Below are 5,000 nucleotides of genomic sequence, written 5' to 3'. Positions count from 1 at the left end.
TAAGCAGGTCAGTTAAAGGTCTCCTGAAATTTTTGTAACTGTGTAACTTTTGTGTAACTTTTCCCCTTATGACATCATAAGGGGACAAACTCCATATCCGACCATCTGAGCTGCCACTCTCCGAACGGTGAAGCAGAATACTCTTTACACCGACCGCCATTTCTAGCCGCTGTAGGACCGTAGACAGGCTGGAGGAACTCATATTCATGTCAAATCATCTCACAAAGTCACATTTTCATGTCAGGGGACGTTTAAATAGTGAATTTGCTGAATGTATGCAGGGGTGAAAGGTCCGTCTGTCATGTATGCTGATTTATGGCTAAGACCTTTTTATGTAGTTTTATGGGGTTCACGCGGAACAGATGTGTTTTTTTTTCTTGTCTGAGCATTAAAGTCAGTTCGGTGCCGCTGCTCTCAGCACCATCTCTGTGTTAAAGTTGATCCAAAGGCAGATGAGGACAATGAAGGATGAAATGTAATAATCTTGATATATGAAAAAAGAATATTTATTTTTACTATAAAATGCTAAAAGTAAAAAACATCTGTACGTTTTATCGTTACGTTGGCTGATGTGCTCTATAGACCATGTGACTTGTGGACCATTCGCATCAGCAGAGGTCAACCAGATAAACAGATCCTCCCATCATACACACCAGAAACACACTCTCCACACACGTGTGTGTGTGTGTGTGTGTGTGTCTCTCATGGCTTTTACAGTATTAGCGGCCGGTGCTGGACGCGTCATTGCAGACCTGTGAAAATGAGTGTGTGTGCCAGAATTATGTAATATACTGAGTGTTTAGTGCCAAGGGTGTATTCAGTGTGATGATCCAGTATATTCTTTACTCGACTGTGTGGAAAAAATGACTACAATCGCCCAGAGGTGCTCCACAAGCCACAAACCCCTGAATCACAGCGCCAGACCATATTTTCTAAATAAAAGCAGAACCTGAACGTTCCCTGCGTCGTGTGGTTACTGAACTTCATCCTGCTTCCTGCGTTTTTTTTTCTATTAAAAATGAAATGATGACGTCAGCGAGGTTCGCTCGCCCTTTAAACCCCACCTGCTTTGTGAGTGGGCGGGGCGGGGCGCTGGGGGCGGGGATAGAAGAAGCGCGGGGGCGCGCGCTGCCGTAACCGCAGTTGGGCGCCCGCGTCGCGCCGCGCAGGAGCGAGAGTGAGAGAGGGAGGATCGGAGTGAGAGAGAGAGAGAGAGAGAGAGAGAGAGTGAGAGAGAGTGTGTGAGGGAGTGTGTGAGGGATTCTCGCTACAAAGTAACACTTTACTTCACACACAAACACACAGTTGACGGACCCGGTCCGGTCTGGTCTGGCGGTTCTCCTCTCCGGACTCTGGGCGGGTTTCCTGCTGTTACTGGAACTTACTGGACTGAAGGTAAAACTCCTCTTCATCTTCATCGTCAGGCTGCGGCGCTTTTATAGCTCGCGCTTTCAGACGTTCCTTACACGTTTACTTCTAAGATTGGAATCTGAAGTGGGATCTACAGCAGCTCTGTTTAGAATCCGCTCTTTCTCTCTCGTATGTCTTTCGTATCTCTCTCTCGCGCTCTGTGTGTGTGTGTGTGTGTGTGTGTGTGTGTGTGTGTGTCCTTTTGTTCCTTCATTTCACTTTCATTCCTCCACACACAGCGCCAGGATGGAACTTTCAGACTCTAAATTCCTAAACCATCACACTCTTTTCCACTCCGGTTCCCAAATTTGATCCTTTTGTAGATTTTTGGTCTGATCGACCACCAGCCGCCTGGCCAAATGGTGACAACCTTTGACCTTTAACCTCTGACATGAGACTCTCAGTGTGAGAGTGTGTCTTGTGTGTTTTTCTTCACCCTCCAACTGTCTCCTGAAGACAGAAGGTCAGAAGAGGGAGGAAGAAAACTCTGTTCTACCTGCAGGGCATTAGCAGCGTGTTCTGCAGCTGAAGAGGCAGGGGGTCAGACGTTCTCTGTTCTCCAGAATGGCCCCTCCCTCAATGCCGGTGTCGGTTGGAACCCCAGAACAGCCCCTGCCTTGATCCCGGGTATTGGAACCCCAGAGCGGTCGCTCCCGGTGTCGGTTGGAACCCCAGAGCGGTCGCTCCCGGTGTCGGTTGGAACCCCAGAGCGGCCCCTCCGTCGCTCCCGGTCCCGGTTGGAACCCCAGAGCGGCCCCTCCGTCGCTCCCGGTCTCGGTTGGAACCCCACAACGCCCCCTCCCTTGCTCCCGGTGTCTGTTGGAACCCCAGAGCGCCCCTCCCTCGCTCCCGGTGTCTGTTGGAACCCCAGAACACTCGCTCCCGGTGTCTGTTGGAACCCCAGAACACTCGCTCCCGGTGTCTTTTGGAACCCCAGAACACTCGCTCCCGGTGTCTGTTGGAACCCCAGAGCGCCCCTCCCTCGCTCCCGGTGTCTGTTGGAACCCCAGAACACTCGCTCCCGGTGTCTGTTGGAACCCCAGAGCGGCCCCTCCGTCGCTCCCGGTGTCGGTTGGAACCCCAGAGCGGCCCCTCCGTCACTCCCGGTCCCGGTTGGAACCCCAGAGCGGCCCCTCCGTCGCTCCCGGTCCCGGTTGGAACCCCAGAGCGGCCCCTCCGTCGCTCCCGGTCCCGGTTGGAACCCCAGAGCGGTCGCTCCCGGTCCCAGTTGGAACCCCAGAGCGGCCCCTCCGTCGCTCCTGGTGTCGGTTGGAACCCCAGAGCGGTCGCTCCCGGTGTCTGGTGGAACCCCAGAGCGGTCGCTCCCGGTGTCGGTTGGAACCCCAGAGCGGTCGCTCCCGGTGTCGGTTGGAACCCCAGAGCGGTCGCTCCCGGTGTCGGTTGGAACCCCAGAGCGGTCGCTCCCGGTGTCGGTTGGAACCCCAGAGCGGCCCCTCCGTCGCTCCCGGTCCCGGTTGGAACCCCAGAGCGGCCCCTCCGTCGCTCCCGGTCTCGGTTGGAACCCCACAACGCCCCCTCCCTTGGTCCCGGTGTCTGTTGGAGCATCTGGCTGGGGGCCGTTGGCGAGCGGTGCTGAGCTCGTGTAAACTACAGTGTGGGGGAGGGGACGGAACGTTCCAGAGTATCATGTGTTCTGGTACCAGTTCTGTAACTGGTTTTCTGCTGATGTGGATGAAACGGAGAGGGAACCGGTGAATCCGGAACACTCCTTGGCCACTCTCCTTTGTTCTCTGTAGTATTGAACCCAGGGGCTTTGATCCCTACGGAGACTGGTTCCTGGTGACAATAACCGGATGCTCCGCTCCTCGGAACAGGGAAAACATTCACTTGAATTCCTGATTCCGTCGTCCCAGTTTAGCTCGGTGTTCTACTGGTTCTGCTGAGGAGGGGGGGGGGGTCATGTGATCCTCTGAAACGGAATCACATTCTCAAGTGCCTGGTGTCCAGGCTCCGATTTCCATCCCGTCCTCCGCTGGGAGAGCAGGAGCGTCGTTTTATCAGTTCTGCTGATTTGTTATTAAGCCATGGCAGCTCATCTTCTTTAATATGCAGAGGAACACTGGAACCTTGTTCATTTGGGGTTTTGTAGGAAGTTCTTGTGGTGGGTACTGATTTTGAGAAGTGGTCTGTCCCGAGTATCGGAACGCTGGAAAGTTGACTCCGGTTCCAGATTTCTGTCATGGTTACTTTGTAGCAGTATGCAGTAGTTATTGTTGAGGGTGGTGGAACCGGTCGGGGTTGAGTCCAGTGTTGGGTGGAACACGTTCCGTGGAGGTTTGAAGATGATCACCTAGTCATTAGGTGTTCCACGTTTTTGTAATCTCACCTTTGAAGGTTCCTTGGCTTCAGTCTGATGTTGTCGTTTATCTGAAGAACAGCTAGCTACTGCGGGGGTTCCGACGGGGGGTGTCGCCAGCTGCTCTGACAGACTGAGGTCATAGGTCAGCAGCGCCTAGTCATTCTGCTCTCTGATTGGCCTGTTGTAACAGGTGGCCTCCCCCCGGAACAGGGAACAGACGTGGACCACGCAGTCTCACTAGGGCGGTTCTGGGGGATTATGGGAACTGGGGGGTCTGATAAAGGTCGTGCATGTTGTTAACCTGTTGTAGGAGTTCCGGGCTTGTTTGTTCTAGAGGAACACTGAGTTGTTCCAGGGAGCTTCAGCTGGGTGTGTGTTTCAGTGTGTAAGTTGGGGGCAGATGGACTTTGAACGAACACTCACACACATTGTCAAGTCGTCCCCTCCACGTCACCGTCCTGTTCTGAACGTCACCAGGTTCCTCTCGAGAACCAGCATGCCTTTGGTAACTGTGTGCTGGTCCTTCATGGTGAAGAGGCTCATTTTTCAGCTCAGCCTTCCTTTGTATCTGTGTTTGTTCTCCTGAACGGGGCTGGGTTCTCCGGACAGGGTCCTTGTTTAGCACACAGTGCCTCTGTGTTGAGAGTGAAGGATGATGGGATTTATCATGAGGTGCCGGACCTAAGAAGAATGGAGGGTGGTTCTAGATCTCGTTTTTGTGTTTATCCACATTTATCAGCCAGTTCTGGAGTTGGATGAGGTGTGGTGGAACGTGGAACCGTGTAGGATCCCTGCAGGTCATGTGATCTGCTGTTAGGCGACGTGTTACAACTGGCCTGGGGTCAGATGTTTGGTCAGAAGCAGTAAGAAGTTAATCATCCACCCACGGAACGTCAGCGGAACACACGCACACAAGTTAAAGATTGATGTGTAAGCCCCGCCTGCCCCGTCGCTGATTGGGTTAAAGGTCATAATAATTGTAGGGCCCCCCGCAGAACAGAATATTAAACGGCCATGTGTCCTGACGGAACCCGGCATGTTCTGCGATGAGTTGGGTTCCGTACTTAAATTTAGGAAGGTTCTCTGTTCTCTGTGGGGTTAGAAGTGGGGCGTCAGGTCCGGGGGGATCGTGGTGATCTACAAACCGGAATGCAGCGTTCCGGACGGAATCTTTTAGTGTCTGTGTGTGATCTTGTCTGCTGGTTGCGGCACGTCGGCTCCGTCTTCTCTCAGTGGAACATGAACATTAATCCTTCTGTGGTCTGATTCT

General features: G+C 53.2%; 2 protein-coding genes across 2 annotated transcripts in view; both read left to right on the top strand.

Annotated features, from left to right (window-relative positions):
- sdk2b (sidekick cell adhesion molecule 2b) overlaps positions 1-958 on the top strand; it is a 41,644-nt gene extending 40,686 nt beyond the window's left edge. The window contains exon 43 of the mRNA XM_028968814.1: positions 1-958. This exon is cut by the window's left edge and continues 1,324 nt beyond it. The gene's annotated coding sequence lies outside the window, so the exon portion shown is untranslated.
- Positions 959-1,153: 195 nt separating this feature from the next.
- The window catches only part of cdc42ep4b (CDC42 effector protein (Rho GTPase binding) 4b), a 9,439-nt gene continuing 5,592 nt past the window's right edge, over positions 1,154-5,000 (top strand). The window contains 1 exon segment of the mRNA XM_028968829.1: positions 1,154-1,395. The gene's annotated coding sequence lies outside the window, so the exon portion shown is untranslated.

This window comes from Denticeps clupeoides, unplaced genomic scaffold, assembly GCF_900700375.1.
Source record: "Denticeps clupeoides unplaced genomic scaffold, fDenClu1.1, whole genome shotgun sequence".
NCBI lineage: Eukaryota > Metazoa > Chordata > Actinopteri > Clupeiformes > Denticipitidae > Denticeps > Denticeps clupeoides.
This window is presented reverse-complemented; position numbering and strand designations above follow the sequence as displayed.